This window comes from Apus apus, chromosome 16, assembly GCF_020740795.1.
Source record: "Apus apus isolate bApuApu2 chromosome 16, bApuApu2.pri.cur, whole genome shotgun sequence".
NCBI lineage: Eukaryota > Metazoa > Chordata > Aves > Apodiformes > Apodidae > Apus > Apus apus.
In genome coordinates, this window is record NC_067297.1 from 4,088,900 (window position 1) to 4,115,202 (window position 26,303).

At 44.8% G+C, this 26,303-nt stretch overlaps 1 protein-coding gene across 7 annotated transcripts in view; it reads right to left on the reverse strand.

The window, feature by feature from the left end:
* Positions 1 to 26,303, reverse strand: part of MSI1 (musashi RNA binding protein 1) — a 75,440-nt gene that overhangs the window by 38,385 nt on the left and 10,752 nt on the right. For 6 of the 7 annotated variants that reach the window (XM_051633931.1, XM_051633929.1, XM_051633930.1 and 3 more), the window contains exon 6: positions 18,217 to 18,378. The exons of the other annotated variant lie outside the window; for it this stretch is intronic. The gene's annotated coding sequence lies outside the window, so the exon portion shown is untranslated. The remainder of the gene's footprint in view (positions 1 to 18,216; positions 18,379 to 26,303) is intronic. 7 annotated transcript variants of the gene reach the window in all.

Genomic DNA, 26,303 nt, shown 5'->3' on the forward strand with positions numbered 1-26,303 from the left:
CCTGTTTCTATATGTAGTGGCATAGGTGACTAGATCAAAAGCATAGTACTTGGATAATCTACACCTCCTCTGTTTTTAGCTGCAATAGCATCCTGCTCACTGGCATTCTGCTACACACCAAGAAAGCTAGTACAAGCCTTTTCCTATGTCAAAATTTATCATGTCCCTGTGACATAAAATGTTTTCACAACAAATCACATTTTGGAGGGTGAATCTAAAAGAGCCTCTCTGGTGTTTGCAGAAACTTGGGGATAGGAGAGGTGTTTGCTGGGAGAGCAGCTCTGGAGCCAAGCAAGTTTTTGAATTAGAAAAGCTCCTCTTACATACTCCTGTTAGTCAAACAAAACGTGCTCCAGTGTGTTGGTCATTCTGGAGCCTTGAAAGCAATGCAGTGTCTGGTAAATTCATTCCCAGATGCTGGGGGAACAAGGAATTGTGGGAGACAGTGTAAGATGGGGAGGGATTTACTGCAGAACAGAGAAAAAGCAAATAAATGAAAGTTTGTGCAGCCTTACTTCCCTTTTGGCTTTGGGGTTTTTTTTAGTGAAGCTGCAGTGAGAAAAATTTTGGGATTTTTATGGTTGTGTTGCTTTAAGAACAGGAATGCTGGAAACAGAGGTATTTGATACCTTTGCTGCTAATTACAGTGCAAGCTCCCAGTGTCCTGACAATGCCCTTGTCCCTGACCTGGAGGGGCCTCACTGTCTCAGGGTCAGCTGTAATTTAGTTTTAGGTCAGACCTGGGACTCTCCTGCCAAACTAACTGCACTTTGTTTTGAAGTAGAAACCATTTACTAGCAAGTCTGAGACTATCAAACTCATTTCACTAACAAGAAACAGGACTGAAGTGCAGAGCCCCAGAGACGAAGGTCAGTGCTCGACACCAGGCGAGCTCAGCTGCCCGGTGAGGGAAGGGGCTGTGCTGCCAGAGCCAGCCCAGCACAGGAGCTCACATCTTCTGCTCCCTTTAATTAAGCATATTTATTACCTAAAAACCTAGGGACCAACTGAGCTGTGCCAGCCCCCCACCCTTATGGGGTTTACAACACAGTTGCTGGGTTTCACAGGAGGTTTGAGAAAGAGGACTGAGCTTCAGAGTTGTTGGTGCTGCTCCTGCCCCTTCTAACAGATTGGCTGGGTGACTTGGGCAAGAAACTCTGTTTTTCTAATCAAAAACTGAAGTTTTTCTTCCCAAATCCCACCCCCCCAAAAAAAAAAAAAGTTTTGAGATCTTCAGAGAGAACATACTGCAGAAAATAACCCAAAATTCTTTTCTACTTCCTCCAAATTATCAGCACTCTCAACTCAAAGCGAATGAAGTATTTTTTCAGATGCACAGATTTTGATTCAATGTTCTTCCCCCTCACCACATTCATGGACAGAGATGATGCTGTCATGATACTGCACAGCATCACCTGAAATTAACTTGTCACTTAAAGAACAGTTTTTACGATTTGTGGGTTAGTCTGAGAGCCCAGTGCATTTTGCGTATTTTCAGAGTCCCTGCTCTCGTGTTTGTGCAGACACAGGACTCGGTTTGCTAAAGAAAAACCTACCCAGAGCACAATTTTTTTTTCAACTCTGCACATCACTATGACAAGAGGCCAGCTTGCACTTAGAGGGAAAAAGCCGGATGAAGAATTTCTGCCAATTTACTAAACATTAAAAGTCTTTTGACAGCAAAGGAGTGTTCCATGTCCAAATCTATAAACACACAAATGAGACAGACAGGTATAGACCCAAACATGCTCTTTGGGAACACTAAAACATCTTCAGCTCTAGATGCTGGCCACAGATGGGGTTGGTGATCAGATGTGAGAGACCACAGCTACAGTCAGAAACAGAACTGCTAAGGGATGTTCAAATCTTCTTTTATGAAGGTTGACTAGAAGACTGCAGCACACCCTGATGTGCATTAACACTTGTTCCCTGCCATGCCTGACAGCTGCAAGGCAGTGTGGTAGAAAGAATTACCAGCCTTACAGATTTTCAGATGAGTTAAAAATGTAATACCCCCATTGTCAAACACCACAGGTCCCTAACTACATGTAAACCCAAATCTCTCCCCTCACCAATGGGGCCTCTGCAAATATCAAACCAGTTTCCAAGAGCTTATTTTAATGACCAGAGCTCTCTATGGGACAGGTCCTCAGCTACCCAAGAGCTGGGTACCTGTTTTGTGACTCCCCAAGAAAGCCCCGTGTTTCAGAAGCAATGTAATTGCCATGTACCAGAACAAGGCTCTGGAGCAGACAGCTTCCTTTGCAGCTGGCCCATGGCACTGGAGCTCACTCCCAGGAGAAATGAGAGGGAGTAAAAACCTCATTGTTACCAGAGCAAAGCACTCAACCTGCTTCTACTAGAGATTTCTCACCAGAACAAAAAATCCTGAAGTGTCTCTACAGATAGGAGGCTGCAGGAACAGAGAAGAGGTAACCCAGTTGATATCATGCATACAGCTTTGTGAACAGCTCAGGTAACATCCATCAGTAAAGGACAGAAGCTCTGAGCAGGGCCTGTTATACACAGGGAAGATTACCTGACCAACATCTTGATGGAGAATTGCCTCCCTACACAAAGTCACCCAAAACCCAGATCTGCAGCTGCAAAGCTTTCAACTGAGGTTTTTAAACTTGGAAGTTGAATAGCATGAAATGTATTCTATCCCCCAGACAACCTTATTCAAGCCTCTTTTTTTATTTTCCAGGCATGCGAGAGGACAGAACTACCCTCAGGTTCCCAGGTAGTGCAATTTATACCTGAGGCAGATGAAAGCACAAACTAGAGAGTCACTTAGACTTTGTGTGCTTTTGGACTCCCCTGCTACTTCAGGTGTCACCCCACCTGCATAACCCCTACAGCAAAGGGGAAAGGAGAGGGTTTTCACTGGTTTCAAGGAAGGCTGAGCTCTGCCCACAGAGAAGTTAATTTTCTGTCTAGTCACAGAGGACTCTGCACAGAGCTGTTTGTTTCCCAAGGACGCAGCAGAGCCCTTTTGGAAGCAGCTCCCAAGGCTGGAGCTCCTGTGTGGCAGGGCATGAAGTGGCCTCACCCTCCAGCCCAGCAAGCTTCTGGGGATGGGGCCATCATGACTGTGGCTGCCCAGGTAACCACACAGAGGTCATGTCCTCTCCTATGCTCCACCGCTGCCGAGGTTGAGCTCTGCAAGGTGGAGTGTGGAACTCTGGGCAGGGCTGTGAGGGAGGCAGCCTGGCCTGGGAACTCAGGAGCAGCAAGGAAGGAGAGGATGCTGGAGTGGAAGTGATTTGAATTAGAACAAACCGGCTGCTGAATAGAAGCTTTTATTCCAGCATGGAGAAGGCTTTGTTAGTCAAGCACATGTGATGCACAAAAGCCTCCACTTGAATTCATTGAGTTTTAATTGGTTCTCAGGTGGGGGAGGAGATGGGTGTTAGGAATTAGGGATTCCTTAAAGAGGCAATATCATTAAATCTTAACGCCTCTTCCCTCTCACCCCCAGCTTCAGCTTAGGAGTCTGGCCTCATTCAATTGTCTTACATTAGAGAATCAGAAAAAAATGAGGGAGAGAAAGGGTGGGAGGGGGAGTCACTAATAAAGCCTAGAAGGAGATCAATGAACGAGGAGGGTGAGGGGCAGGAGGAAGACTGAAAAAAAGAAAGAGGCTGTTTGGGAGAGGAGGGAGGTCACACACAGGCATGGAAGGCAGGAGAACCTCAAAGGGATGAGGGAAAGAGAATGATGCCATTTGAGTCAGGGCTTTCTTTTCTCCCTGCATTCCTTCTTTTATTGAACACTTAAAACTTCCCTTGGAGATCCTCTAGCTTGGCTCTGTGAGCCTATGCTCCAAAATAAGAGTCGATGACCACAATGAAGGAAGCAAATCCTGGGATGGGCACTGGGGTGTGCATCCTTGGGGAACAACATCAGTGAGAGAAACCTGCTTGGAAGAACCTCGCAAGAGCTGCCACTAGTTTTGCCAGACACAGCACGTTTCAGACAGAAGTTCTGTTACTGAGAGCCTGCCACAGCCAGAGCTGCACCGAGGGCCGTGTGAGTGAAAGAGAAAGGCAGTGATTGGGAGCTAAGGAGAGCGCAGAGTGGGCACTGCAGGAGGCACAGCACACTGCCCAGCTTACAAAAGGGACCCTGGTACCTGCAAGCCAGACCCTAACAGACAACTGCCACACTCTGATGGGGGACACACATCTCAAACGTATGGTGATTTCCATCAGCACAATCCATCACAGGAGAATGAAATCATGTTGCTTTAACTATGACATTTGGAATTTAAATAGGTAAGTGAATGACATACCAAAAACACTGCCAGCAAACAGCAGCTCAAATGCATTTTCTTGTAGAGTTCCTGACTGAAGAAAGCTGCTTCTGTATTTTAAGCTAGACAGTTTATCCTGTACAAAGCTACATACAACAGAAATTCTTTGCAGGAAGTGTTGCCCAGTGTTTCACTGTAATTCTTTATTACAAAGTTAGACTGCACAGCCTCCACTTGTAGACTTCACCATGGCACTAATCTCCCTGAAAACAGAGGCACTGCAACCAGTCACTATAAGGACCCAAATGGGAGGTCTCCAACTTCTATTCAAGGACAGTGTGGGATGCTGAAAACAGCACCCCCATGGTGGCTTCTAAGAGACTGTCTGATCCGAGTCACTTACTGTGATGCGAAATCTGAGGGAACACAAGATCCTCCAGTGACACAGCTGTGGTACGGGGTAGCTCTCACATACACGTGGGTTAATCATGTATTTCAGAGCACAGAAAAGAAAAAAAGAGATCAGTGAATTCACCCATTGAAAGTGTCACAGGATCCAGTTTTCCAAACCCCCTCCCTGAAATATGAGCCTAAGTCTCATTTAGAAGTGACACAGAGACTGAAGCCTCATTTGGTCCTTAACTCCAACTAAAAGAAGACGTGGTCTCCACCTGGCAAAGGCATTTGTGAGCAGTGGGCTGCAACAGTGCCTGGCACCAACTACACAGAAAAGGTTTAACCACACACGGAGAAGAGCTAACGCTACTTGTCTTGATTTTTAAGGCTGCAAAGTCCACCCTCTGCCAAGCTGCCTGTTGTCACTGCTTGACCTAGTGACAACCCCCAAGAGCCCTGCCAATTCAGGAGCAGCAGGGCTTTCCTCCAACAAGGAATTCTCCCCGAAAGGCTCATGTAGGAAAAAAACAAAACAAGCAAAAAGCCCTACAAATCATATTACAGATACATTTTTTCCCCTTCTAAGCAGTGTTTTTTGTGAGCTTCAGTTTGTCTTTCTCACAGTGGACCTGCACTACCGGAGGAGTGGACCTGCACTCATTTTCTACCTTTAACTAATCCACAAGCATAATTTCAAATACTATCCGACTCTCTTGAAGCAACTAGCTGCCCTTCATGATCAAGGTTACCATTTGTAGTCCATCTTACTGTGCACAGCTCTAAAGACCATCCCTGGTCAGAAAGCCACACTGCTCTGCAGAGGACTAAGCTCTCACACAGGTTCCCACAGCCCTGCATTAAATGCTGGAGACAGAGCAACTCCTGTGAGCAACTCCTATATTCCCAGTAATAAAATGTATTAAAAGGCTGACATGGTAGGGATGGGCAAGTTTATGCCTCCAAGATTGTTCCCTGTATTTATCCTAGGCTTGTTGCCCTGGATGTATTTGCCCTCCTCCCAGCAGCCTTCTAGCAACAGCCTTTCCTGTAATTGTTTCCTTCTCCTTCAGATATGTTCAGTTTATCTTTATACTTCTGTGCAGGACTATTGGCTTTCCTGATACCCTTTTGTTTCCCAACAGTTACCCATTCTGTAGCTTCCAATAGCATCAGACCAAATGCCATTTGTGTCTTTGGAAAGAAAAATAATTAAAACCTCCTCCCACGAAGCCCAGAAGTCTTGCTGCTCTCCTATGGTTTTCTGTAGATGCCTTTGGTATCTGGGATCCTCTTGCAACATTTTTCCTAACAAGGACCATTTCCACAGCCTTTTGGTATGCGACAGCAGGCACTTCTGAACTGCTTCACTACACAAGCCACAGATTTGTCTGTCACAAACAGTGTCAGTTATCACAGCATCAAATTTGCTGTGTGCAGCAGGTCTCTTTAAGGCTGCCATGAATTGAAAATTGTTTTCCTACCTCTTCTCAATGCCTGACAGAACAGGTATCTCAGCAATCAGCAGTGGCTTTGGGGCAAAGTGTGACTGACACATCTGTATCAGCTCTCCAGTTAATTTTATTCCCAGCCTGTTTTGTGACATTAAACCTCAAGATGTTCACCATATTTCCTCCTTTCCAAGCAGGAGAGATAGCAAAACCATCCTTTCAGCTCCACAAGAAGTTCAGCTATGGCTATTCCACCAATCAGACTTCACCTCTCAGGTTCCCCTGTAGCCAGGAGATTGCCCCTTTTAACATCACACCAACAAAGACAACCTTAAGCAAAATTCAGCAATTCAGCCCTAACAAGGCTGCCAATTTCAACAGGTCCACAACAGATATGTCCTGTGCCAAGCTACTGGTGAGGCACAAGGTTTTACTTTCTGTTATTCTCTGTGAAGGAGCAGATTTACACAGCTGCTGAAATAGTTTCAAGTGTTATAATATGAAGACCACCTACACCACAGCTCTCTATAAAACTGGTCAGAATGCTAGTGCAAAAACGTGATGTACCCTCCTTGGAAATCACCCATTTCTGCTCCAGTGGCCAAGCCCTTGTAGAGACTTTGGGAGCACCCATCATTTGCTCTGTGGATGGCCACATCAGCAGCCTCTGCATAGCCCAAGGGTTTCCTGCAGCTTGCAGCTTCCATGCTGCTTCACCTGAAGCTCCAGCCCCAGCCAACAGCATGGCCATAGCTGCTGTAAGACTGGACATCAGAGCATTCACAGCTTCTCTGGGCCTAAAGAGCACATTCAAGTTCATGCTGGGGGAGGATAGAGCTGCACTGGAGCTGGGCACTAAGCATTACAGAGACAGAATGAGGCTGGGATGACTAATGAGAGAAGCCAACACTGCAAAAGCTTTCCAACTCAGTGTCCTCACAGGTTTCTGTGAGATGGTAATACTTTGCACATTTATTGGTGTAATACTGCACCCTTACTGTCCTTAAACTTGCACAAGTCCACATCTCCATGACCACACTAGCCAGTGGACCTTGCTTGGAAAGATCTTTACAAGTGCACATGGCTACTGATAAACAACACAAAGTTACCACTGAGAACTTCAGGGGAGTGCTCTGCTACTTCAGTATGTTTGCCCGTTGTACCTAAACATGTTATTTTCTCTGAATTGTATCAGTGCTCCAGCTCCTGTGTTTTGACAGGTAAGTACGAGAGGGGCACTGTGGCTTTAAGAAGGTCATTTCCACTGTCCTGCTGGTGTAATTAGCCGGCTAAAGAAAGGGCAGAGGCTGGAAATTGGATTGAGCAAACCAGGCTTTAGCCCTAGGATGAAGGCAGAGCCCCAGGATTGTTATGTTAATCACCTGAGCTCAGCAGTCCCTGCCCTTCAAACCGGTACAAACTCAGGACCCCACTGCAGAGCAAGCCCAGCATGGCTTAGGCTCCAGCTGCCCTAGGACTTCTCTCTCCCCGTCCTGGGATGCAGGGGCCACCCTTGCAGACAAACCTGGGGCATTGGGAGGGGACCCTCTGCCCGGTCACAGTCACAGCCCGCAGTCACAGAGCTCCTCTGATCCACTGCACAGGGCCACAGCTGCCAGAGGGGCCAAGACAAAATGAGGGTCATGGGTGACACTGCGAGCTGATGGGCCAGGGCTGCTTTACACCAGCTGAGGATCCAGCCCTGGCCATGCCGAGTCAATAAGCATGTCTGAGAGCACAGATTGCTTACTGCTATTTCACCAATGAAAAATAGCATTAAGAACAATAGGCCCAGTTCATATCCAGCATAACAGCAGCTGTAGGCAGTGGAGCTGCAGGCAGGTGCCAGCCCCTCTGCAGTGACAACACCAGCCCCCTCAGTCCCTGGTACACTGGTTCATGCTCAAGCCCAGCATCTTCAGCACCAGAGCTACCTCAATCCCAGGAGCAAGTCCTGGGGGTAAAGCACCCCAGCCTACACCTGTACTTCCCCCAGGAGTGCAGTTGTGCCTGCACCAGAGCCATCAACCTGCACCAGTGTCACCTCCAGCACCAGTTCATGTGATGCCACCAAAACAAGAGGTGCTGCACAAGCCAGCAGTGGTGGTGAGCTTGGCCCGAGGTGCCCTGTTTGCTGAAGGGACACGCCTGTGGCACAGCCAGCAAGAGCTGGCCACGAAGTGCTCCTAGTCACAGCCGGCTGCCTGCTGCCTCCTGTTTTGTTCTCGCGGCCTCTCCCCGCCACGGGAAGCAAGGCTGGGCTTTACCTCACTGTGCTTTACTAGCTCGAGTTCCCTGGAAACGTGCCTTTTTGTCCTCTCTACGCTCAGAAACTTTGGGCTCGCAGCCGTCAACACCACCACCCACCTTCTTTCGAAGGCAGCAGCCCAGGCTGGCCATTGTCCCCTCCTTGCTGCCCCTATTTTCTTAGGGAGAGCTCACGCCTCTCCCCCTCCTTGGGCCAGCTGGGGCTCCACGTTACCTCCCTTGTTCTTTGGTGCATTTTTTCACTGCACCCCTGTGCTGCCGGGGAGGGGGAGGGCAGTGTCTGGCCCTGCACCCAGCGTGCCGGATGGCATGGTTTTGGAGAGGCCTGGCTTAGTGAAGTTATTCAAGCCAACGGCAGCCTGGCAACCGGGCGGCCACAATGGGAGCGCAGGAGGAGGAATGTTTCCACATGCCTGATCAATGGGAGCAAGGGAGACAGCAAAGCAAACAGAAGCTGGGAAAGAGACACAAAGAGAAAGCAGCCTTTTCTCTGCTCAGTTCCTTTCATTTGTCACAGCTCTTTGTGCAGCTGATGACAACGGAGGCCCTTCGGAGGCTAGTTTTAGGGAGTTTGGTTTTTCTAATTAAATAAAACGCCATGTCCTTTTTCTTCACTTGTCACCCTCCCGCTCGCCAAAAAAACCCTACGAGCAGCCCCATCTGCACTCAGGCCTCCTGCTCCACACACCTCCCAGGAGCCCCAGCTACCTCTTTCTCCCTGGGAAGGCAGAAAGGCACAACCACCCCCTGGCTGGCTCAGAGGTGTCTCCTGGGCTGCACCTGGGGCAGGGCTCTGCCCGGGGGGCCAGCAGGGCCAGCAGCACATGCCACCTGTGGGTGTCCCCCTCCACAGCTGCTCATTACAGGAATAAAAAGCCCAGCAAAGGACAACTTCTCTGGAGGTGGTGAGCTCCCCACAGCAGCTGTTGACGAGACTAACGGGCAACTTTGTATGGGAACCAGGCAGCATTCAAAATAGGGTTAGAGGAGAGTTGCCTTGGAAACTTGGACCATTCCTGCAGAGGGGCTATAATTTCCCTCAGTAGGTCCCAGACAGGATTTACCTGGGAGCTCACCATGGGACAGAAACTCCTGCAAACTGCAAAGCCGCTGCCCCGGGTTGGGATGGAGGCAAGGGAGGGGTTTCTGGCCAGAGGCACCAGCTTGTTGGTGCTGGGCTGTATGGTGACACAGAGCAGCCAAATCCAGCCCTGTTGCGTAACCAGTGGTGGGAGACCAAAGTTGTTTCCTCTAATTACTATGCGAGAGTTCACAGCAAACAGGCCTCCTGTGTACAAGAGTTACAAGAAAGGTCCTCCCTGGCTCTAGGGCAACACCAGGTACACTAAGAGCAGACAGTTTGGTGGCAAGCTTTCCTGCACTGAGGCCAGACCAGAGACTATGCTGTCTACTTGGATGCATGCAGCCCTGAAGAACAGAAAAACTTGCTGGCTGCAGAGAAGCAGGAGGCAGGACACCTGCCTCCTCCACACCTCCACCAAAATGCAGGCTTCCTCTCCTGTGACCAACTCCATCCCCAAGCAGCCCAACCTGCAGAAGCTCAGCTCCAGCCCCCTGGGCATCATGAGTGCAGGAAGAGGATTAGTGATCCTGCATGTGCCTTAGGAGGAAGGAGCTTTCAGTAATGAACATGGCAATGTTTAGGATCTTACCAGTCTTTTGCTCACAGTTATAGGTTCAGGATGTGACCACATCATGAAAGGCAGTTCCAGTAACACGAGACAGTGAATGGCAGTGTGATTTCAAGGAGGCAGAATGAAACTTGGTCCTAATCACAGATGTAGCACTGGCTCAACAGCACAGGAAAATTCTTGCCCACTTCCAACAGCCAAGCACACAAATGGCTAAATACAAGCTGCTCAGTCCTCATGGCCAGGTGTTTCAGACTCTCCAGACAGACAGCAAGTTCTTCTGCCAATACCTGTTTCTATTCCCAGGACTGCCACTGAGCTCAGCCTTTTGGCTCCTCAGGAGTCCTGTTTCCCAGTCAGTGGGGTTAATATTGTACCAGACATTTTGGCAGTCAGGCTCTGAGGTGATAAGGATGTGTAGTCTTACTAGCTTCCAATGTCACCTCATCTGAATTGCACTTCACACCGTCCACCTCCATCCAGCCCTCACCTTTGAGGGCTCAGGCACATCCCTGTTGCCTGGTCAGGTAAAAGAGGATCCCATGAAAGCTGAATTCTAGCAGTATTGGAGCTTCTTCTGCCTCACTCTGAAGGCATCAAGGAGGTGACACGATGCCACAGTTTCACTGTTTCCCCTAGCTCCCAACAGCATCATGTGTGACCTTTTGCTGGGTAATGGTGTTTGTGAGGTGTTCATTTAACAGTGTGTCTCCAAATAATTACAGTTTCTAAAGAAAAGGATTCTACCATACCCCAGAAGACTCCTTAACACCAAGTTGTTTGCTGCCATACAATCAGCAAACTTGCTTTTGGGAAGCGTCTCCATTTCCATATTGAGTATATCACTGCCATCCCACAGTCCTACCTGTCTCTTCCACTGCCCCCAGACATGTGCTAAGTGCCAGCCTGCAGCTGAATGAAAATCAGGAACCTCCCCTTCCCAACTTCAGAGCGAGAACTCACTCCACAGGCACTACCTACTGCTTCAAAGTTATTCCAGTGCTCCTTGAGCCTTCCTGTAAAGAAGGAGAAATCCACCTTCACTCCTGCTCAAAGGCTTGCTTTCATTAAGCCCTCTATAGATTTGAGATGTCAAGTATTTGACCTGCTTCAAAAATATTCATGAGACTTTCACATGCATTCAGTAAGGGCAGACAAACAAAATCTTCAGCTCATGTTCTCTTGGGCTCTCAGGGTGCTGATGGCAATATATGTCCTAATTACAATATATACCATATTGAGAATGAGACCTTGTCAGCTCCAGTGACACTTCATTTGAGTCAAAGAAACAATCTGGAAGTGATTGTGATTATTTCTCAGTAGATCAGGAAACAGTCTAACCACATGTGAATATCTTTAAGTAACTGTCCTTTTCCCTGGCCTCAGTGAAAAGCTTCCAAGACAGGCCACAGGGAATGTTTGAACTGTACAAGAACATTTAGGCACTTTCAGAGCTTGGGTTGTGCAGAACAGCAAAATGTGCTGCTCCTATACAGAAAAAAAATTAAAACTTCAGATACCAAGACCATCCATTGCAGTACTCACAAAGCTCTGAATTAAACAAAAAAGTTGCTCTTCTTACAAGCAGTGCATTTGAAGTGTCACAGCCTCTCATGCAATGGAACAAAACAAGCAGGAAAAGCAGCATCCACTCACCACAAACAAGCACCACAGAATGCTAACCAGTTACTGCAGACTTCCAGAAATCTTGCAGAGTAGAGCAAAATGCAACACCAGTGGTCCCTTAGGAGAAAGAAAAGCAAAGTGTACTCCCTGTTAACACAATCACTGCAAGGCAAAGGAGTTCTCACATAGCTAGTGCTCTTCTTTCACTCTTGCACCTGCTGTGAAGACACTGTCCTGATAAGTAGCAGCACTCTATGGCTCCCCAGTCTGCCTCTCTCAACAAGACCTTTCTGTGCTGCCTATGGATTCATCTCAAGATAACAGTCTTCAGTAGAAGGACAACCTGCTGATGGACACATGCAATTAGTAGCCTGCCGACAGGCTACCTTTCAGCCTCTCTGTGGCCCCTTTTACTCAGGTAAAGCTGGCACAGTGATCCACCCACCTATCCTTTGTTACAGCTCTAGAAAGTAGAGGAAGTAATTCCAAAACTCTTAAAGGGAACCTCAGATTGGGAAAAGAAAGCATGAGAGGTATTTCATAACTGAGGGAAAGCAGCATTTTATCACTGTAGAAGTAACTCACATTACTGAATCAATAAGTGCTTGAGCTTTTTATGATTCTCCTTAGCACAGGTAATGCCTCAAGATGTAAAGAGCTACCACCTGCAAATATATAAACAAGTAAACCTCAGAGGGGAGAAGGCATGGGGTGGAAAGAGAGCATTTCTTTCAGGAAATACTGTGCTAATCCAAATTGAAAGGGGAATACTTCCTCTAGTATCCTTCCTTTCAATCTCCTGACAATGTGACCCCAAAACAGCCAGTGCACAGATGAAGCAGACAGCACACAGAGGGCAGCTGGGATGGTGGTACTGCCCCCGCCTCCTGCTGCTGTCCTGCAAGGTACAGAACACACACCAAACCCAGGGACCAGATCTCCAAACAGCCTAATTACCATGACCTTGCCACATGGGTCAACCCCCAAGGCAGGAGGAAAGGAAATCCTTTCAGGCAGATCACATCAGAGCTTGAGGTCCTTCCCACTTACTCATGCCTCAGTCCCACAGGCACACGTGGGCCACAGACTTCTATAGTTGTTTTCTAAACAAAACCAGAAGCAAAGTGACCCCAACTCATTTCAGTATGGATCAAGCAAAACAACTTATTGTGGTCGCAGGACAGACTGTAAATACTCATTAGAACATCCTCTTCACCCACAGCCATAGATCCCTAATGAAAATCAGTGACACCACCCTCTTGGGCACAGTCCATTCATGGCCTCAGCATGTGTGGGTGCCAGAGACAAACCACAAGGCAGATCCAACCCCCTTTACCACTTGAGACCCTGACCTTGACCATCCACTTGGCACAGGATGCATGTGTTCAGAGATCACTCCCCCCAGTGTTCAGGCTTTTTTCTGTTTCCTCACAGGTATGTTACACAAAACATAGCCCAAACATACCACAGGTAGTACATAATTGTGAAAAACAAGCCATCTTTCCCATTAAAATCCACCAGTTCCCCCCCTTAGCATGCCACTGCACATTGAGACATTCCAACAAAGCCAGGGAAAGTGGCTTTTAACTTTTTCTCATTTACAAGTTTTTCACTGGAAATATGGACCTATATATAGTGAACTTCAGCTTACTGAAAATACATCATATTTCTCTCATCAAGGCATGTAGTAAGTATCCTCACAAGGTAGAGAAGCAGATACTAAGCTGGGTCAACCAGGATAACAAGAAAAAAATTACACTTCATTGTCTTTACCTAGAGAAGAAACATTCCTTCACTCCAGGGAAAAAGCTGTGACTTCCAGAAAGCTCAGGCACACCAACTTCTACAGCTCATTCCTCATTTTGCAGTGATCAACCAGGCTGTGCAGCACAAAGGAGAAATCTCTTCTGGCTTGCCATCTTAGTGTGGAAGACCAAACAGCAGACACCTGAGTGCTACTCCTAACTCCATTGGAGTTAAAAAGCCATTCTTACAAAGCCAAGACCCACAGCCAGACACAGAAATGCCCTCCTAATAGCCCTGCAAATTCCCTTTTAGACAGGCTGTGACAGCTGATCCCTGTTACACCACTTAGCACCTGATGAGAAGCAACTGGGAAGGGGATGCTCACAGGTGGCCACAGCAACATGCTTCCCAATACTGGGGGCCTGTCAGTGGCACAGTCCTGCAAAGATCTGGGGGAAAGTCAATTTAATCACCCTGAAATTCTTCCTGTACAGCAGGTCAGACCTCCTCTGCATCATCACTAACTCCAGGAGTAGCAAAAGCTACTGTCTCATTTCTTCTGTCATCTGTATTGCCTTAGCACTAAAAGCCATATGAATCCACAGAGCTAAATCCACCCACTCCTGCAATTCCAGAAGTGTGTGCATCCTTCTGTCATATTAAAACTGCCACCCTAATGGTGCCTAGCAGCAAGTCCTCCATCCTGTCTGTTGGCCATTATAGCTCTTAGTGATTCTCTGTCGTGCTAGAAGAGTTTGTCAGCTTGTCTCACACCCAGTTCTGGGGATACCGGGGTATTCAAAAGGCATCTCACAACACCCAAGACAAAAACAACCACAGGGCCGAGCACCGAAACTGGCTACAAGATTTCTGCCTGCAGCTCCCAGAAGCTAATTTGAACCAGGCTGAGCTGTATGGACTCAATAATTAACAAAGAATGTACCAAATGTACCTGAAGCCAGTATATTAAGGGGTGAGAATGCATTTCATGTCCAGAGAATTAAACCATTGTAATCAGAGGGAAAAAAAAAAATCCGAAGTAAAATCCTTGCATAGACCTTGACTATTCCCTTAGCAGGACAAACCTGATGACTAGTTGTTGTTTACAACGATAAGGTCAGAGGAAAGGCCATTTCCTCTCAACAATTGTCAGAAGGGATTAAAACCTGCATTCAGGCTTGCTTTGAACTAGCAGGTACTCCATTCCCCGATGGTATCAGGATCCATTCAGCGAGGTCTCAAGCAGCCTCCGGGGCCTGTCTCCATAATGCCCCTATTGTGGAAATATGCAGGACTGCTTCCTGCATTCACTCTATCTTTATGAAGCTTCACCCTTGTGGTCTGATACCCAGGTCAGGAAGCAATCCTGCAATCACCGTTTAATTAGTCATTTCCCAAGTCGGCCTCAGTTGAGAGTTGCTGCTGCTTGTCAGCTTCTGAAGGGGGAGGTCGGGAATGAGAAACATCACAACCGGATTGGGAAAGAAAAGTTGCTCATAGGGTTTGAGGAGCGTTTGTACCGCAGCTCGACATGCCACATTCTCCATTGCCACTCATTTTTTTTTTTCCTAAGTAGAAGGATTTGAGCGGATGAAGGGGCCGTTGCACCTTCTGCAAGTCAAGACAAAAGCTGATTTGTAACAAAAGTGGGTTTATTTTTGTTGATTTGTTGTTACAGGCTGCACTTTAGTTGGCTTGAGTTTTGTTTTGCTTTTTTTTTTTTTTTCCTTAAGAAATAGTGTCTTTGCTACAAAGCACATAATTCAAGAGGGGTCTGTTCCAGGAATTCCAGTTGCATACTTGCCTTTGTGGAAGTCAGTACAGAGCCTGAGAGGTTGGATACATGCAGCTTCAGCTTTTCCAAATGAACTCACTGGAAGAGGTCCTTACCATACAGGCACCAGTTTGAAATGAACGAGAATTAGGTAGTATTAAAATATTTGTGTAGATAATGAGTGCTTGTGCGTGGAGGAATGCTGAAGGAAAAATGTTTGTTGAAGCCCAACTGTTTTGAAAAATGTGGCAATTTTTCTGTTCAACAAAATAAATGAGGTATTTCAGTATAATCAAAAAGGCCCATTTTGGCATTTCCAATGTATTGGATGTTGTTGAGAAAAGCTGTTCAAAACAAACAAAAAAAATATACAAAGTTATATAAAGCTATATAAGAATTTTTTTTTCAGTTTAAAGACACTGAGATCAGAGGAACTGTTCTGATCAAAACAAAACTATGTTTTCAGAGTTTAATTTCGTAACAAAGTTTTATTTAAGATTTGATTCATTCTGGAATGGAAAAGAATTAGAAATCTCAGTATTTTCCAGTGTAGTGAGAACTTCTGTCTTTCACTAGTTCCAGTTTCCTTTGCTGTGATGAAATAATCGGAAAAGTGGTGTATGTGATAACTTCCTTGTGATAGCAGGACAATCCTGCATTTGATAAGTGTGTGTGATACAGGGGAAAAAAATAAGAAGAAAAGCCCTAACAGGTCAGTAATCTCACTGAGAGATTTACAGAAATTTCAAGAAATGATACTGGAATTCACAGAAGATTGATATGAGGGAAACTGACTCCAGTGGGGAGTAGACCTGGTGAGGGAGTAACATGAATTATTGTATCTGTCTTATGAGAAATTCCTGATCTCTCCTTGGCTCTGTCATGTAACTTCTTATAACCTTGTTCAAATCATATCTGGCAACACACTGGATCAGCCCCTGGACTGGGTTGGTGCATGTTGCTTCCAGCAGCTTGGAGTGCAGGAGGAAAAAAAGGTATTTGCTACAAAAAATTGTGCAAGGATGTACTCAGAAGGGTTGGGTTTTTTCCCCCCTCTTTCTTCCATTTAGCCTTTCCTAGCCCTGGCAACAGCCAAATCCAGAGGACACAGGATGAGATAACATCACATGAGCATCCTTTCTTCTCAGCCACTCCTTTGCTACTCAAGGAGATGAGTGGCATCTTCTCCATGCTCCTTTCCTCTCATTTCCTGACAGTTTCCCTTTCTGCAGCAACGTATCTGGGATTGCCCTCTGCAGTCTTCTGTTACACAACCTTCCTCTTGAGCTGAGGTTTCTTGCAAAGTGCCAGAAACACAAGAAGAAAAATTATTTTTCAGACCCACACTGTTGAGAGGAGGATGCAGAAGAGAGCTGTCAAGAGAGCTCCAGAACACCCGTGAGGTTCATCTCCATCCCCTCACCTGGGGGAACAAAAGCTCAGCATCCAGCATTACCATAGCACCAACAGCCATCAATAAATTGCTCTGGTAAGAAAAGAACAGATGTGACAAAGATTGTTCCAGGGTCTATAGCAGACCACAGCCAAGGCAGAAGAGTCTAAATGTGCTGGGCTGGGATGGCAAGGGGAAGTCACAACTGGGTTTCATCTAGGGGGAATTATTCTTACACTCAATTCATCAATTTATGGGCAAGCAATTCCACAGGCAACAACGACTTGATTAAACAGAGCCATAATGACAGTGAGTGTAGGAAGCACCCAGCCAAGTATGCAAACTAGCTTTCTCGGCCTGGCATAAAAGCTTCCTAACCAATAATTTCATGCTTTTATCTATACGATTATTAATACAGATACCAAACAATGCCAGCTCGACATGGTGTCAAAGGCTCTGACAACCTCTAATTGATAATAAATAATTCAATTTCTGTCCCAATCCAAAACTGCTGAATCTTGGGACATGTTCCAAATAAATGATTAAAAAGAACTTTGAATGTAATTATATCTAACACAATTGGGGATATTGCCCAGATTAAATTTACAGCAATTATTCAGAGCTACAAAATTTCAATGACACTGGCAACTCCTTATGCCTATGAGAAAATGAAATGTTCTTTACTCAGGCAACGCCATAGACTGCATTTTTTTATCAACATCTGTGTGCCAGCAACTCACCCAGGCCAATCATGTTTCCTACACAGGTGCAGCATTTCCCAAAAGCATTCAAGAAAATTTGGGAAGAGAGTTTTGCCACAGCCAGATCTTTATTGCTCCGTACATGCAGAACTGGATCTTCTTTCTGATACAGCTGATTCTCCCCCTTCCCCAAAACTGCCTACATTACAATTAACAAAAGTTTCTTAAGAAATTAACACCCCTAGTTCCTGGAATGAAGCTAGGGTGATGTGTATCAGCACAATCCTGAAGTGACTAATGCAGCATCTCAGAGGCACACCAATTGTTTTGAGTAATTCCCAAACTCCAAAGCCAGAAGGAACTCTGGACACTTATTAGTGAAAACACAGGAATCATATTTACAAGAGCATCCTTATACAAGATTTTACTCTTATTTTTCTCTCACCTTTCTAACTCCTTGCTGAAATCTTAGTTTCTGAATCTTAAAACAGGAATGATGAGTTTAACTTTGATTTCTGTGGATGCAAATTGTTGAGATGCCAAATTTTTATTTTCTTGGGAGAACAATATATGTAACTGGCCTGAACAAGAAGTGACCTAAGAGCCTTTTAGAACTGCAGCAGTTATCTTACTGAGCTCATACGGAAACAGTAGAAATGCACTTGCCTTGTCAAACCTGTCCCTTTTCTTTATTCCATGTCCCTTCTGGAAAATCCAGTATGACCATCACTGGCATTCCCATGCTCACAGGCAGGGCAGCCACAGCACCTGTTACAAGATGTGCAGAGAGATTTGTATTGCCCATCTAGAACTCTTAATTGCTCCCTGGGCCTACTTGGGCATATTTCTCAAGTCTTTACAGCACAACTTACTATTTGTGAATACAAAGCAACAGTAGAAAACAACAGCTCTTCATCATTCACAACAGGATGCTCTGGACTTTGACACTGTATTTACCTGGCAGAGTGGCCAGAAGCAGCCAGCCTGAAGCAAAGAAATCACTTGCAATGTCTGCAGGATGATGAGAACATGTGAGAAAATAAAATAGCTCCATAATTTGTTGAAGTTCTCGACTCCCATGGTCAGGTGAGGCAGGCTTGTTCCTTCAGGAAACCAAACCTAAGGGAAAGAGGGGTAGATGAGCACCAAACGCATGTCTAGTCCTGCCCTGTGCACCATATATCATGTAGGTATTAAACACAACCTGCTGCTCTTCAGCAGACCTAAAGGCTCTGCTGTGCTCTGAACAATGCCCAGGCAGGCACCTGCATATTAGTAGTCACATGACAGAGAGAGACATTTATGTCATTAATTGGAACAGCTAGTTACATTAAATAGAAGACAATTTAACAGATTTAACAGATCTTCAGTTAGCTGACAACTAGAACACATGCTTAGCTTGAAGGGAGGATTCAGTCCTCATGGAACCAGTGGTTTATTAGACCCTATGGGACCAGCTCACGTGCTGAGGTGAGAGCTGGAACCTCAGTTCCTACTGGGTATTTCCTGCCTCACCTACAGAAGAAAATTTCTTTACAGGTAAAAAAACAAGTGACTCTCTATTGTACATCTTCTTATACTAGATACTTTCTCTGAAGTATCTGCTACTGATCCCTGTAACAAAGAAAATGTTATATAAACCTGTACTCCAATCTAGTGGTGACAAGCTAATAAGAATGATGAAACTTTTCTGGCTTCCTTTAAAAAGGAAGACAACTTATAAACTACTATTAAAACCTAATATTTGAAACTACTGGATCTTCTTTCACAGCAATATCCACCGTAAATTATAAGTTAAGTTATATACAGTAAGTTATATAAGTGTGTGTGTGTATATATATATATATACACTTATGTTATATAAAAGGGAGAGCAGCTAAGAGAAAAATTAAATATCAGAAAATATAAGGATGCTTTCTCTGTGCAATCTCAGTTACAAGCATGAACTAGCCAAAGATCTCATATATCTTCACAAGTAAGGTTGATACTATTTTTCTAGAAACCCAGGATAATGGAATAGTGGAACCCAGGCATGAAAGTACTATAATGTCAGAAACCATTCTGGAAGTTGATGGGAGAACTGGATTGAGCTCTGTGACCCTATAGCATTTTCAGCACCACAGCACAGGTACAGGGTGTTTCCTTACAGAGTAACTCAACAATCATTAATACTTTGTGGTTAAACCATGTATCTTTAGGAAATGTTTTCCAAACACTTTGTTATGCAAAGTTCATTAAACAGGAGTTGGCAGCAGGTCATTCAGAAATTCCACATGGCAAAGTCCTTTTTGAAAAAGGAGAAGCCAGTGGCAATAACAGAGGATTCAAGTTAATAACCTGATTTCTCACTGCATGCCTACAGGTTGGACAGGACAGAGGATGTTAGATGAGCTGCATGTTTCACCTCTAGAAAACCAGGCAACACATCCCTGCTAGTAGCTCTTCTGTTAAAGGGAAGGGGCAGCACTGGAAGACTTAACTGATCTCTTGTGTTAAAAAAAATTTAGCCACTAAAAAGCCCCTAAAAACAGAAAAAGAAAAAACATTTCAGAGCTCTGAGAGTTAGAAGTGGCATAAGAGAGAAGTAGAAATACAGAAGATGTATTAAAAAGATGTCATCACCTCTTTAATGTGTTTTGTCTTGTCAGCTGTAAACATCCATAGTGGCTCCATTTGCACTAGTGCAGAAGATGGGAAAAGGCTGAGCTTGTAGCACCAGCTGTATTCTCAGGGCTGGGTAGCTGGCTCCAGCCTTCCTGAACAGGCACAGGGTGAGTGCTTCTGAGGTGAACTCACTTTAATAGGTTGCTACTTACAGGCTTAGACTGATTTACAGGTGTTTGCCCTGAAATATGACCATCCATGTCATGACTGCTAATCCTCTCCCATCTCTGAAATCCTCCCACTTCGACAGATAGCTATTTTTGGAAGAGAAAACCACATACATACCAAAAAGCAACAGCTCCCTCTAAATTTCCTCCCACAGGAAGGGCAGTCTACTATCACACACCTGACAAGTTGTCTAGTACAGCATGACACCAAACCCTCAGCTGCCTCTGTCATGGCAGGTGTCAGCCATTTGCATGTGACAGTAATACCAGGGATGTCACAGAGAGAGAACGCACAGACCTCGCATCCTCCTCCCCTGCAGCCTGGTAGAAAACCTGCTGTTGGCAACGCAAAGCCTAGGAAGCATAGCAGGGCTGCATCCTGGGGAGCAGTATTTTCCATCTTTCTTCTGCTGAAGACTCCTCTTCTGCTTACTTTTGCAGGCTCCTGACCTCTTTTCTGCAACTGAGTTTCTATCCAGCTTGCAACCCAGTTTTGGATCCTGACACACTCCTGGAGACCCAGCCTGACAGATCCAGGGACCAGAGCACTGTGACACTCTGTACCTGGTGAATCAGGCTCTATTTCCTGCACATACTGCTCCAGCAATGTGGTAATGATTTGCAGACATACATGAGAACAAGGTTCACAGTGTAGGTAATCTAAACAAAAAAATTATCTTGGGATTAAAAGTAAATTTACGCAAGTAGATAACCTTTTCTTCCTTAAGTAATATATCATATGGGTACTGACTGCATTGCATTCATCTGTCTCTTAGTTTAGCTTAGAGACTGCTGAGTACAGCTTCTAGAAATTGACCACTCACAGCAAAATGCAGCTTTGAGGAGCTCAAGGCCATGCCAAATCTAACATACTGAACATAAAACCTGGTATTCTGGCTGCTACACTTTGCTCTGTTCCCACAGAACCTGCATTTTAGTTATTTTGAAGCAAAGCATCCCTCTCTCTTTATTGCTTTGGGATTATCAGGTGGCAGAGATATTGGTCTGGCAGGTCATGGTGAGCTTCATAGCTGTGCCAGGTACCTGGATACAATGGGAGAGGTGTCTTATCCATGAATCACAACCAGAAGAACCATTACTAGAAGGAATATCCTACTGTTGGGGGTCCTTTTCCATCATATGGCCCAGCACATCTACCTGATGGGAGATACACGAGCCTGTCACAGAGCCCAAACAATGACTCCAGGCATCAGGATCCCAGCCAATTCAGTGTATTCCATAACTTAGAGAATCAGAATCATAGGCACAGGTCTCCCATTTTTTATTCCTGGAAAAAGTCCAGAAAGCTCCTAGAAATTTTCAGACTTTCTAAGCGAAAACCAAACATGAAGCCAAACTACCACAAGTTAGAGACAGAGAAAAAAACTGGATGAAAGTCCACAGGAATTTGAGCTTAATATCCAAAACAACAGAGAAAATTCATCCCTGCACTGCTGTAAATAAGCCACATTGGAGCTCACACCACTGCAGGAATAAACCCGACCACTTCTTTTCAGTGCTACAGAACCAACACCTCCAGCAAAAGCTGATGGTGACTCTAAGTGCTGATGGTGCAGGGATCCCATTCCCTGCAGTATGGAGTACAAGGGACTCCTCACACACTTCAGGTTTCATTTCCACCTCTCCTATTCTTGGCCTTAAATGAAGAACAATATTTTGAGGTAGCTGGCTGCATGCCAACACACTGCAGACTGCCCTTCAGTGTCTGTGGACGCTGCCACTCTCCAAAAGTCTCCCTTAGGACAAACAGCTGCAATATGTGTATTTTTACCCTGTCCAGTTTTCCCAATGACTTCCTCATTCTACCCTCTCTTTCTGATACATCCTGCTTCAGTTGTTCCCTGCTATGTAAGCAGTTCTCTGTCTATTCTTGCTACTTTTTGCTCTAGTTCTGCACAGCACTTATTTGCTAGTTACTCAGACTCCTAATAATCTAGGACAAAAAGCCGGTGAATCTGATGTGGTTTGTTTCACATAAAAAGAGTGAAATTGAAAACCACCTTATTCTTCTCAACTGAAATGCTGCATCCCTATTAATTCAGGTGTATAAATAACACTCTCTAATGCTGCATCAAGGGCTCTGCTGTGTGATTAAACCTGCTTCCCTGACCTGTAATTAGAAACTTTGCCTCTGAAAGGCAGTTTGCAGGGAGAAAAGGAGAAAGAGAGAGAAGGAACTAGCTCTCAGACCCAACAATTTTGTTCCTAATAAATTATTCAGAGTTTTTGAAAGTTGAGCTGGATTTCCATCTGGTAGCATTAAAGACCCAAAGGGAAGAAGAACTGAAGGATTCTCAGAGCAGAACACAACAGCACAGAGAATGGAGCTGGAAACAAGAAGCCAGCTGAGAAGTTCACCATGTCCTCTGCCTGTCCCTGTTCAGCTGCTGCCTTTGCACACCTGGACTTCTAATAGATCTTGGAGCAAAGCAGAATGACCCTCCACCAGAATCCCACACAGCTAGAGAGTCATGTGTTTGGGACCTAACATTAGAGAAAAAACCTCAAAAATCAGGGAATGCTTGACAAATATCTGCAGAACCAGACAATGAACAGGTCAAATAGATGGTGATGCTTGTGAACATAGAAACAATATAGAGGCCAGGTTGCATGGTCCCACACAAGTAATCTGTAACATTTCAAGACAAGTAATTTAAAGATGAATTAATTAATGATTATGCAGATCTTTTGCCCCAAGGCCAGTGAGACAGTACAGACCATTTTACTATTAATGATGGTAGTCACTGTTACTTGTACCCTAAGGATAAACCTGATGTTATAAGGTGAACTTCTGATTTGGAAGTGTGGAGATAGATGTCTCTTTCTCCTGGAGTAGTAGTAAGAAAAACTATTATTCCTTCAGCCAAATGTAAATTGATTTTAACAAAAATAACACATAAAACATTCCAAGTTCTATAATGGATGTCAGTAATCTTTCCTCTTTCCAGAAATTTGGGATAGAACAAGCTTTAGAGCACAGGATAACATAAGAATTGGCCCCAGGATGAGAGGTCTCTGGCCTTGGGTCTTTGGCAGCTGTTTCCAGAGTTCTGCTTGATTTCAGATCAGAGAGATTTTGCAATTAATTCCTCCTCTGGTTACACCTATAAACTTTATTTTGAGGGTGTGACTGACATCATAGCTTCAGTCTTTTATGTTTTCAGGCTCAAGTTTGCAAGGGAACAGAGTTTGATAATTTTCTGCATAATTGTCTTTTTCTAGGAACTTCACAAGGTTGATCCAGGGTTTCAGGGAACTGAGACATCAGGTTTAAGGGGTTCAGAGAAGAGAAACCTGGCATTTACATCTCAAGGATCCTTTGGTCAAAATACCAGACCTCACTGAATTCTCCAGTGCTTTATGTCTTCTACTGTTCTTTTGACATGCACAATTTTAGCACAAATAACAGGTACATCTACCAAAATATTAAATTATCACTGATAGAAATGTCTTTATTGCAGGCTGCCTAAGTTTGTAAATGTATGACATGCAGGGCCATTGAAGACCACAACTCTGGTATAGGGCTGCAGGACTCCATGAAACAAAAGAGTCCTTCAAATTCAGTAACAACAAGCTTAAGTAATCTTTTGTGTTTGTAATGTGGTAGAGTCCAAGTTTATCAGAGCTGCCAAAACATAAATCTGATACAAACTACTTTGGATTAGATAGCACAGCAGAAAGAGCTTTACTGGGGTATTGTGACAAGTTTTATGAACTTCTTAAAGAAACAGAACTTGGAAATACTAGCAGTGATGTTATTGCCTTGTGGGCTTGAACACTCAGCACTAAGGGAAGAAGAAAAAAAGCTAATAAATTCAGAAAACAGAGCAGTACTTGAAACTTGTATTAAGACACACTTGGTTTTCACCCAGAATATTAAGTCAGTTGTACTTAGAGCTGAGTCCTGTGGATCCAGCATGCTCTGCCTTCCTTAAATGCAACCATGGGCTCTCCTCCCCTCATTCTACAAGTCCTCAGAGTGAGGCCAGTATCACTTCACTACTCTTTTCTCTGAGGGTCTCTCTCATCTTTTAATATCGGTATGCAAGTACATAAGCAGGTAAAGAGGTAAAAAGAACTAGGGATTTGCCATACATCAGCCTCCAGAGATTACCAGTCTCTGCATGGTACTTTCACACTCAGGGGCTGCCCAGCACCCCAAGATGCACCACCTCTGCACCAGGACAGAGAGAGGCAGCCAGGCACGTGGCTGCAGCTGCTCTGCAGGGACCAAGTTCACAGTTAGCTGCTGCCGTGGCTCTGCTCGGAGCTCTGTCCAGCCCCGGGCTCCACTCTAGCCTGCCTGAGTTACTAACTCGTTCCTCTGGTTTTCAGCGAGCCGCACCTCGGCCAGAACCAGCCCGCAAGGTTTGAAAGAACCTTTACCATTTGCTGCCTTGGCGCCCCTGCCTCTCAGCAGCTCTGCCAGCATAGCAGTTCCCTGCGAGATGGCTGCCCTGCCCTCTGCTTCTCATTCCTTGAGGGAACTTCACTATCACAGCCATCCCTCTGAAGATTTTGCTCTCTCGTACAGGGATTTACACCATAAGAGACACTGCCCCCCACCACCATATACCACTAACATGCCACATATGCCACTTTTCCAAAGCTCTCAGCTCCCCCTGAAATGCCTGGGGCATGCTCACATGCTCACAGCCCAGACAGGCTGTGTAAGGGTTGCTGGGATCCCAATGTTTTCATCTTCAGGAATTCCTCCTTCACTCCTTCAATAGCAGCTTAATGTCCATCTACCTCCTTTCTCTGAGAAAAGGTGTCCTCTCAATGTCACTGTCAGGGTTCCTGCACACACATACACTATCACTGTAGCAGGGTATCCTCAAGTCCCTCATCCTTTCTCCTTCTGACTTTGGATCTTCATTCTCCTTCAGTTCTGCAGAGGCTGCATACAAGCCCTGTATTATTATTTATCTGGTGACAGATCTTTCAATGTGCTCACGTGAGAATTTTTCTAGAGGGACAGAGGAGTTAAAGATATTGGTATGCGAGTGGTATCACTCAGTTGCTTCATCTACAAATGCAGCAGTGTCTAAATTATCACTGCTCCCCTATTTTTCCCTTTTTGATTTCCTAGTATTTTCACAAACTTGTGGTGCTCCCTCTCTCCCAGTAATAAGAGGAAAGCCTCTGAAACTTTTGTAATTATCAGATGAAGCATTTAAAGTTGTCCTGTTCTATGAAGCCAAAGAGAAACCATGACCAGATGAATGTGCAACCTCACAAGTTTAGCCTTAAACATTATGAAAATCAAAGGGATCTTTTTGTTATTTCCACCTTGAACTGAATGAACCACAGTGGGATAACCTTCAGTTGGCACCTTGAGGTCTTGGAAAAAAGAGTTCATGTGGGGTTTTGGTGATACCCCAAGTGCCTCCCAAATCTCAGAACAAAAGGAAAGGTGGATCCAATTCTAAACCTCCAGACTGAAATATGCTACTACACTGAAAAATTACTCAAAAAAAGGAGGAATTGGTTTGTAACTATGATTCTCCAGTGACTCTGGAGAACACCTTTTCTGTTCTTCAGCACAAATATTTTTCTAGCTTTCCTAATGTGGAAAGGGTTCTGAAAAGAGAGCTGGGTTTCTGTGCATCAGAAGGTGCCATTTCTGCATAGTAGCTTTGCAAATATGATTAAAGTCTGCAGCACAATGCTGTGCTCCATGGGACATATCTAACCCACAAGCTGCCTTTTCAGCTCTCTGCTTTCTCTAAATCATGTACATTATGAGTGAATAGGAAGAAAACGTGTAAACAAGAACAGAAAAGGTTGTTGCGAGTTCATTAATTCTGATCACTTAATAAGCTGTAAATTGAAGTGCATGAATTCCATTCTCTTGAACACCAGGATAAATTTGAAGAATCTCTATTGACTTAATTTACACTGATATGCATTAGAATAGTTTCTGGCACATTCAGAATCAAAATAATTATTACAGCAACATTCAAGACTAGAAGGTACCTAGTTTCCATTTAAATAACTGAGGGCCAGACTTTAAAAAGTAGAGAATTCACCAGATTTTAAAAATATATATATAAAATAAATAAATTCTTTTTTAAAGGCAGTGCAGAGGCACTTGGAGGTCAGGAGGAATCCAGAAGGGTATCTTTCTATGCAAAGACAATCACTGTTTTAGAATTCTTTACTGTCTGGTTAGGATGCTCTCCATAAAAT